Raw genomic sequence first — 10,000 nt, 5'->3', positions numbered from 1 at the left:
GCCACCCCGACCCCGGAGCGAAGCACCCCGCAGAAAAGCCGCTTGAACCGCCGCGCCAGAAAGACGACCCCCGCCGACGGTCCCCCGCCGTTTTTGGTCGACGCCACACTCCTGCCGCCCGACGGCGGACTCCCACCCGTATCGCTCTCCGACCCGCAACACACGCTCGCTTGACCGCGACCGCTTGACCGGAACACGCCGCCGCACAACGGACCGCCGCGGCCCCTATGCCTTCGCCGCAAAGCGCGAACGGAGCGAACGCTACAGCCCCGTACCGGTTCCTCGCTTCGCGCGGGCACGGCCCGACCGACCCGGTCCTCGGAGCCAATCCTTCTTCCGAAGGTACGGATCCATTTTGCCGACTTCCCTTACCTACATTGATGCCATCGACGAGAGGCTGTACACCTTGGAGACCTGCTGCGGATGGTGGGTACGGACCGACTCGAGAGCTGCGAAAACCGGACCCGGATTTTCCAGGGCCGCCGAAAGCGCACCGGACGCCGCCCGAGCCGCGGCGCTCTACAGGTACCTTTTCCGTATCTCCGGACGAGCCGATTCCACGGACATGGTCCTTTACGAAGAAGAGAGAACTCTTCCCGGGGCTCCCGGCGACGTCTCGGGCTCGCTTGCGTCACCGCGGTTTCGCCCGGGAAGCGACGGGCGCCGCCGACATCGCTGCCGACAGCGTCGCCACCCCCGGGCCCTCTCCGAGTCCGGGTTCGGGAATATTAACCCGATTCCCTTTCGACGGGAGGCCGGCCGCTTTTTTTTTGTTTGGGCTTTTGATTCGATTTCGATTCCGATTCGCTTTCCTTTCACCTTTCATAACGGATCCGGCGCCTTTCGGGAAGACTTTCGCCCGCGTCTTAGGACCGACTGACCCGTGCTCGACCGCCGTTGGCACGGAACCCTTCTCCACTTCGGTCTTCGAAGGTCTCGTTCGAATATTTGCTACTACCACCGAGATCTGCACCCGCGGTCGGCTCCACCCGGGCTCGCGCCCTAGGCTTCCGTGCTCGCCGCGCGCCCTCCTACTCGTCGCGGCATCGTTTCGGCGCGAAAGTTCATCGCTCCTCGCCGCGACGGTCCGGCATCGGTCCGTCGCTCCAGCGCCATCCATTTTCGGGGCCGGTCGATTCGGCAGGTGAGTTGTTACACACTCCTTAGCGGATTCCGACTTCCGTGGCCACCGTCCTGCTGTCTATATCGACCGACACCCTTTCGGGGATCTCATGGGCGTCGCGTTAGGCACCTTAGCCGGACGTTTGGTTCATCCCACAGCGCCAGTTCTGCTTACCAAAAGTGGCCCACTTGGCACTCGCATTCGAGGTGACCAACCGCCCAGCGAAGCGTGCTGGCGGCGGCGGCCGGATGGGTCGGCTCCGTCGTTCGGGAGAGTCGGCCCGTTCCACCCGTTCCGAGTTCGAGAGTAGGTCGAGGCCGTGAACGGCCCCGGGGCCTCCAATCGTTCGCTTTACCGGATGGAATTGCGACGATCGAGCGCCAGCTATCCTGAGGGAAACTTCGGAGGGAACCAGCTACTAGACGGCTCGATTGGTCTTTCGCCCCTACACCCGGTTCCGACGATCGATTTGCACGTCAGAGGCGCTTCGGACTTCCACCAGAGTTTCCTCTGGCTTCATCCCGACGGGCGTGGATCGCCATCTTTCGGGTCCTGGTCGCTCGCTACGCCAGAGTCGGCCGAGTCGTACTCGGAAAAAGGGGAAACCGACCCGGGGTGATGCGCCGCGCGCAGCGCCTAAACTCGACGACAAAATAGGACTAGTTCAAGCCGCGGGATCTCACCGATGGGCGGAAGGAGGATATGGAAGCTGGCGCCCGGCAATTCCCTTTTTGGATGATGCGCCGGTCCCCTCTCGGGGAGGAGGGAAAAACAACCGCACGTCAGCCACGAGCCTTCCTCTCCTATCTCTCTCGGGAAGAGAGAAAAAAGGAAAAGTTGCGGGCACCGCAGCAGCGACGGCGGAAGGCCGAAAACGCCGCGCCGGCGGGATCGGGCACGGCTCGGAGGCGGGTGAGGCGAGGAGAAGACGACGGCACGAGACCGACGACACCCCCCGACGACCCCCGGACGACTTTGCCACGACACCTCTCCCGATCGACGCCCTCCTACACGCTCTCTCGCTTTCGCTTCGCCTTCGGGGTTAGTCAGAGGTGGCCCCTACGACTCGCGAACGGCCAGGACTCCTCGGTCCGTGTTTCAAGACGGGTCGGGTGGGTTGCCGATGCACGTCGCTGACCCGGGGTGGCGGGCCGGCTCGAGTAAAAAAGCGTCGCCGAGCGACCTCTCCGGAAACGGAAACGGGCGCGGGCGGGGTTGCCCCCGACAAGAACCCGAAACGTCGCGAGGTGCGTGACGGCGAGGCCGCGCCAGTCCTATCCCGCCTCTCATCGCGCACCGCGCCCGAGACGGTGGGGCGCCCTAAGGAGCGACACACAGAGTGCGTCGCCCGCACGCGACTTCCGGCGGGATCAAAACGGACCGGCTCGCCACGTGTAACGGATCGTGTCAGATTTCCTCCGTTCCCGGCAGAAAGGGGCAGTACGTTCGCGGGGCCCGACGGCCGGTGGCCCCCGACTTCACAAGGTGGGAAGACGGGGGTTTTCAGGGTGATGAAACGCCTGCCGCCTACGGAAAAAAACCCGCGTGTTCGACCTGCACGCCGGGAACGGGTCGCGACGACGGACCGGAGGGGAAGTGCGTCCGGTGCCGGCCGCGCGGAGGTCGCGCCGAGCGCCCGCGCCATGATTACGCCGAGCGATGATGAAGGGGACCGGGTGCAGCGGAGTCGCGCGCGGAGGGAGCAGGAGGAAAGAAGAAGCGGCGGCGACGGATGCGGCGGGTTAGGGCCCGGCGGCAGCAGCGATCGAGAGGACGAGTCCCTCCGTCGCAGCCAACCGACGCAGCCACCTACCGACGCCGCGGTCGTCACCACGTTTCCCTTCCCGCTATCCACGCGGCCCGTCTCCTTCGTCGGCGACGCGGGCACAAAAGCTGGAACCGCGGGGAACGAGTCCCCCGCGGACACGACGAACGACGACCTGTGCCGCGACGGCCTCTCTTTCAAGAACACACATCGAGGTTGGGCTCGAGCCTAGGCAGCACCGGACTGAGTCCCCCCGCGATCGCGGTGAGCGGTCCCACCCGTTTACCCCTGGGCGGTTTCACGTTCTCTTGAACTCTCTCTCCAAAGTTCTTTTCAACTTTCCTCACGGTACTTGTCGACTATCGGACTCGTCCCGGTATTTAGCCTTGGATGGAGCTTACCACCCGATTTGGGCTGCGTTCCCAAGCAACCCGACTCTCGGATCGAAGGCCGTCGCTCGCCGTCCGCACCGAATGGGCCTGGCACCCGCCGCGGGCGGCCCCGGATCGAGGGAACTCCGAACTATGCGAGACGAAAACGAACGGCTGCCTTCGACCCATGCGCCACACGTCCCGAAGCCTTTAACTTGCGACGGGATTCGGCGTTGGGCTTCTCCCGGTTCACTCGCCGTTACTAAGGGAATCCCGGTTGGTTTCTTTTCCTCCGCTTAGCGATATGCTTAAGTTCAGCGGGTCGTCTCGTCCGAGCCGAGGGCGGCGGTTTTTAGTAGAGTGTGGTGTTTGGAGGAGAGGAATCTCGATCGGTACCCTCCGTGTGACGACGGCTGGCCGATATAGCGCCCGTCCGACCGAAAATGAAGAAGCCAACAATTAAAAAAAAGCGTGGGTCCTCCCCATCCGACGTTGCGTTGCCTACGACGCGGCCACCTTTTTACGGTGCGACGGCCGTGCTCGTCGCGCTGCTCGAGGCGTCGCTGAGAGACACCTTCATGAGGCAGAGAGCGAGACGAGCAGGCGGCGCTTACGTCGGCAGTCGGTTAGGTCGGTACTTTTTTTTTGTTTTGTTCTCCCTTCGGCTGCTTTCGGACAGACTCCTCCTGCTCCTCCTCCACAGTGTTTCTTCACGCGGTCGAAAAGGGAAAAGACTCCGCGGTCTGCCAGCGGGAGACGAAGGAGGAGGCCGGAGAGGGTTTTAAAAAAAAAAAAGACATTGAAAGGAGTCAATTCTTTTTTTATTTTTCTTCCCCCTCGTCACTCGCTCCTGCGACGTCCCGGTTACCACCGTGCCGAGGACCGGGCGGGCACGGGGACGGCAAGATGTCGTTTCGTTAACGGAGAAAGACATGTAACGTTCCGCCTCTCGACCGGACGTGGCCCCGAGACAAGGGATCTCGGGGCCGCAATGTGCGTTCGAGGTGTCGATGTTCACTGAGTCCTGCAATTCGCATCAGTTATCGCGGCTGGCCGCGCTCTTCATCGACGGACGAGCCGAGTGATCCCCCGTCCAGGGTTCAGCACTTGGTTTTTTTATATTAGTTTTTGTTTATATAGATTTAGTAGTGTGCGAGGAGGTCTGTGCGAGGAGGCGTGACGGCATTGCAATGTCGCGAGTAGTTTGTTTTTTTAGCTAGCGGCGGTGGCACAGCGGCTGCAAAAAAACAAAAAAAACGATAAAGCGGCGACAAGGCAAAGAAGAAGCGGCCATCACTTGCGGTGGGCGAAAAAACAAACAGGTGGTAAGACGCGGAAGCAAGCAAGAAGAGCTGGGGCTTTAAAAACCTCCGCGTCACCACAAATCTATCTCTCGCTCCGCCTTTTATAGGTTTGTTTGCGCGCATTCGAGGCGTTGACGCCGACAGACAGAGGAGGTAGGCCGGAAAACAACAAACCAGTCTCGAACGGGAAAACGGTAATGATCCTTCCGCAGGTTCACCTACGGAAACCTTGTTACGACTTTTACTTCCTCTAAACGATCGGGTTCGGTCGTCTTCTCCAGGCATCGAACGCCGAGGCGTAGATGCACGAGTGTCGTGACGGACACGTCGCGCACTGCCCGGCGGCGTCGTCGGCCAGATCCGAGGACCTCACCGGACCGTTCGATCGGTAGTAGCGACGGGCGGTGTGTACAAAGGGCAGGGACGTGATCGACGCGGGCTGTTGACCCGCGCCTACCGGGAATTCCTCGTTCACGGGGTTGGTTACAGGCCCCGATCCCTATCACGGGAGGTGGTTCAGAGGTTTCCCAACCCTCTCGGGCCGGGGCGAAGTCCCCGCTGATACCTCCAGTGTAGCGCGCGTGCGGCCCCGGACATCTAAGGGCATCACAGACCTGTTATCGCTCCGCCTCGTGTGGCTTTCTGCCACCCGTCCCTCTAAGAAGTGCGTGAGAAAACCGACCCGGACCCGAGCGCCACGGAGGACGCCGAGCCCGCCGTAAAAATCACTGACATCGGCGCACTAGTTAGCAGGCCGGAGTCTCGTTCGTTATCGGAATCAACCAGACGGATCGCTCCACCAACTAAGAACGGCCATGCACCACCACCCACCGAATCGAGAAAGAGCTATCGATCTGTCAATCCTACCGGTGTCCGGACCGGGTGAGTTTTCCCGTGTTGAGTCAAATTAAGCCGCAGGCTCCACTCCTGGTGGTGCCCTTCCGTCAATTCCTTTAAGTTTCAGCTTTGCAACCATACTCCCCCCGGAACCGAACTCTGGTTTCCCGCAGGCTACCCGCCGGGTCATGGAAGCGAACGCCGGCGGATCGCCGGTCGGCATCGTTTACGGTCGGAACTACGACGGTATCTGATCGTCTTCGAACCTCCGACTTTCGCTCTTGATCGAGGAAAACGTGCTTGCCACACGCCATCGCTGCAGTTCGTCTTGCGACGATCCAAGAATTTCACCTCTAACGTCGCAATACGAGTGGCCCCGACCGCTCCCTTCGATCATTGCCTCGCCGTAGACGGAGACCGACAGACGTAGACGAGGCCCTCTTCCATCATTCCATGCTTATCGTATGCAAGCTTGAACAGCCCGCTCTGAGCACTCTAATTTTTTCAAAGTGAACGTACCGGCCGCCGCGGACACTCGGTTAAGAGCACCCTTGGAGGAGAAACCGCCGACCGCAACACGCGCGCAGACAAGACACGAAGCAGGGACTCGGAGCGGACCGGGGGGTTCAAAAAAAAAGAGGAACGCGCGGAAAGGGAGAGGGAGAGAAGCGCGGGGGTCAGAGTGCGGGGATGCGAATGAACGCACCCAAACACACACACGTAGCACCCCCCCGTTAGACTACTCCCGGAACCGAACCGACGACCACTTGTTTTTTTTTTCCCGGATCCCGATCACGACCTCCTCGTCCACCTCGCCGGCAGGACCGCGTGGCGGGTATGCTAGCGGTTGACACCGGCGGAAAGGGCCGGGAATGCGAACGGACGACCAAAGTCAACGACGGACGATGGCGCCGCCGCCCCGGGGCCGCTTGCGCGACCACGAACCCGAGTTCGGACTACGAGCTTTTTAACCGCAACAACTTTAATATACGCTACCGGAGCTGGAATTACCGCGGCTGCTGGCACCAGACTTGCCCTCCGGTTGGTCCTCGTTAACGGATTTGAAGTGTACTCATTCCGATCGCGGGGCCTCGACAGAGTCCCGCGTCGTTATTTTTCGTCACTACCTCCCCGTGCCGGGAGTGGGTAATTTGCGCGCCTGCTGCCTTCCTTGGATGTGGTAGCCGTTTCGCATGCTCCCTCTCCGGAATCGAACCCCGATTCCCCGTTACCCGTAGTAACCACGGTAGGCACTTAACCGACCGTCGACAGTTGATAGGGCGGACCCTCGAGAGACCCGTCGCCGGGCGTGAAAGCTCGTGCGATCGACCAGTGAGTTATCCAGAGTCACCAAAGCGGAGCGCGCCGCCCTATGAGCCCCGCCACCGAACGGACCCGCGAGCGGGAACGCCGACGACGGGAGGACGGAATGACGCGCATCGGTCTCAGTCTAATATGTAGCGCCGCGACCCGGAACGGCCGACGCGGGTGCCAGCGCGCGAGGCGTGGCGACGACGGCGCGCCGACCGATCGCGGCCTGTGTCACATGTATTAGCTCTAGAATTGCCACAGTTATCCATCGCCTCCGAGGAGGAATACGGTCCCGAGGATTAGGTCCGGTTCCTGAGCCATTCGCGGTTTCGCCCGTTCTAATGCGTGGCGTGAACTTACACTTGCATGGCTTAAGCTTTGAGACAAGCATATGACTACTGGCAGGATCAACCAGGTATCGTTGGAATTTGGGACTTTGTTTCGACAGAACGACAGACCGACCGACCGACCGACCGACATAAGACAGACAACTACAACGACGGGCACGTGTTTATTTATTTTTCGAGGGGGTTCGCCGTCAGAAGAAGCGCGCTGCCCGCGCTGATGGCCTCTTTTTTGTTTCTCCCCTGACTTGGACCGAGACCGAGACTCAAAGAACGAAAGCGACCAACGTCGACAACAACAACGACAACGGCACCCTTGACAGCGATACATACGACAAACGACAAGCAGCACGACGGCAGTGCACACGGACATCGAGGGTCAAGGTGCAGACTGAACTCGCCGAGGTCGTCGTCATCGTGGTCGCCATCGATTCCGTCTCGTCGTCGTCGTCGTCAACGTCCACGTCACAGCCGGCCGAGAAGAGAGAACAGACGACAGCGTCGACAACAACAACATCGACAACGGCACCCTTGACAGCGATACATACGACAAACGACAAACAGCACGACGGCAGTGCACACGGACATCGGAGGTCAAGGTGCAGACTGGAATCGTCGAGGTCGTCGTCATCGTGGTCGCCATCGATGCCGTCTCGTCGTCGTCGTCGTCGTCTTCGTCGTCGTCGTCGTCATCAACGTACCAACCGACCGAGACGAGAGAGCAAGCAACAACGTCGACAACAACAACGACAACGCACCCTTGACAGCGATACATACGACAAACGACAAACAGCACGACGGCAGTGCACACGGACATCGGAGGTCAAGGTGCAGACTGAACTCGTCGAGGTCGTCGTCATCGTGGTCGCCATCGATGCCGTCTCGTCGTCGTCGTCGTCTCCGTCGTCGTCGTCGTCGTCGCCAACGTCAACGTCAACATCACAGCCGTCATCGGGGAGGAGCTGGACCAGGGCAGCGGCGGCGGTAAATTTTCCCGTCACCTTCGTCGTCGCCTTCGTCGACCGACCGACCGACCGGCGTCGTGTTCGTGCTCGGAAAACCGAGGAGAGACAACGTGCACATGGCGCGTTCTCGCAAGCGGCTCCTCGGTCCGATTTTTTGGGCGGCTTTTTCGAGCTTTTTTTTTTTTTTTCTCACCCTTTCGTCCGTGCGACGGCGAACGTTAGGGGAAAAAAAAAAAAAAAAAAAAACGACAACAACGCGGCGGACCGGGCGAACAACATCGTCGACACACACGACATTGACGACCGGTCCCCCTTTTCACAATCGCATCGAGATAAAAACGAACGAGTCCGATTCGAGCACCGAGTCGCGAGCGGGAGGACTGTCGGTGCAAGTATCGATCACTGACGTGAGCGCTTCGCCGGACAGAGGATGGCTCATCCGGCAGCCGTGCAAATCGACGGTATGGGAAGAACGAACAAGAAGAGCAACGACTTGATCGGCGGCTTGGGAACTGCGGACGGTGAAAACGGGTTAATCGACTGCGACCACGACTGCTCGATCGATCTTCTTTGGCGCTAACAAAGGTGGAGGTGGCGCAAGAAGGGACTAGCGCTATCACCGTCCACGTATCAGAAGATGCGGCGGCAGACGTCGACGCTTATGCGTTGTCGGACGAGAAGTCGCTGCAGCACGTGTACCGCGAGCGGGACGTCCAAGGTTTTGCCAGACGGAAAGAAATCGGGTGTCAGCGAACGTTCACACGGCTGTGAGATCGGACGCTGACAGGAGTAGGAGGCGGCAGGCAGGCGGCGGTTACGGCGGCGGCGCCTGCTGCTGCTCATCCTCCTGTTTGCTGCGGCGACTTCCAGGACGGGAGAGCATCGAACAACGTACGTATGGTTACAAGGGGATCAGGATCTACATAGTGCATCCCCCGCGGCTATTTTTGTTTGTTTGTTCGCTCGTTCGTTAATTCGTTCGTTCGTTCGTTCGTTCGTTACAATGTACGTTTTTCCGTTCGACGGCGGCAGAGAGCGGCGGCGTTTCTCCCTAATCCGGAGGATTTATCGGTCGCACAGCGATGGGTCGTTCGGCCGATCATCGAAAGATTCGCAGGTAGTGGTGAATGGCAGAACGGCAGCAACAACAGCGGCGGCTGAGAGCGGCGAACGCTGAGGCGGAAGCAGAAGCTGCCAGCAAACGTATCGGCTAAACATGGTGGACATAGATATGGCTGACGACGCGGGTACCACGACGACTATGGAACCAGGAAAAGGAGCCGTAGTTGTTCCAACATATCGTTCGACACGTCGAGCAGCCCTAGGTCCACGGAGAAGCACACACACGTACCACGTATTATAACCTAACGACGATGAGCGGGCGCACGGTTGGCAGGAACGAAGGCGGCGGATCAAAACAAGTTGGAGCGCGGCGACAGCGATAACGGTGACAGCCCTAGGCGGCGGAGATGCCACTTTCTGACGCCTTTGCGACAAGCCCGTAGAGACGTTCCGGACCACCACGAGGCAAAGAGTCGCTGCTCCGACGAACCGACACACCAAAGTGTGCTTCCTACCGAACATGTTTTATAAAACTTTCAAACTGGAAAACCCCAGAAATGGTGTTGGTATTCGTCCAGACCCACCTCCGACACCTGAAAATGGTGGTCAAAAAAACGTCGATTATACGAAGCGACATTTCTGGTCGGCGATTTTCCAGTTTTACGCCTACTGCCACATGGGGATGTCGGTAGGCGTCGCAAAGTGCCTTCTCGACGCCTAGGCACACCAGGACTTTGTCATTTTTTTCCCCCTCGACATTCCTGGTCCGGGTCTATTCCGATTTTACACCTACCGCCATGTGGGGGTGGCAGTAGGCGTCGAAAAGTGCCTTCTCGACCGCTAGCGACACCACTACTTTATCGAGCTCTGGAGGCCCGCACACCGACCCGGGGGCCGCGGAGTCGACCCCGGGGGCCT

At 59.8% G+C, this 10,000-nt stretch overlaps 2 non-coding genes and 1 pseudogene across 2 annotated transcripts in view; all 3 read right to left on the bottom strand.

Moving 5' to 3' along the window:
• LOC145273889 (large subunit ribosomal RNA) overlaps positions 1 to 3,604 on the bottom strand; it is a 5,721-nt gene extending 2,117 nt beyond the window's left edge. The window contains exon 1 of the ribosomal RNA XR_013866548.1: positions 1 to 3,604. This exon is cut by the window's left edge and continues 2,117 nt beyond it. This is a non-coding gene — a ribosomal RNA (large subunit ribosomal RNA).
• Positions 3,605 to 4,202: 598 nt separating this feature from the next.
• LOC145273917 (5.8S ribosomal RNA) lies at positions 4,203 to 4,360 on the bottom strand. Its single transcript, XR_013866558.1, has one exon. It is a non-coding gene; the product is annotated as a 5.8S ribosomal RNA (ribosomal RNA).
• Positions 4,361 to 4,758: 398 nt separating this feature from the next.
• On the bottom strand, positions 4,759 to 7,129 carry LOC145273915 (small subunit ribosomal RNA; annotated as a pseudogene).
• Positions 7,130 to 10,000: the final 2,871 nt, after the last annotated feature.

Source organism: Euprymna scolopes, unplaced genomic scaffold, assembly GCF_053919585.1.
Source record: "Euprymna scolopes isolate OS-2025 unplaced genomic scaffold, ASM5391958v1 sca22, whole genome shotgun sequence".
NCBI classification, from domain to species: Eukaryota; Metazoa; Mollusca; class Cephalopoda; order Sepiida; family Sepiolidae; genus Euprymna; species Euprymna scolopes.
Note: the sequence above shows the minus strand (reverse complement) of the source record. Positions and strands in the feature narration are given on the sequence as shown.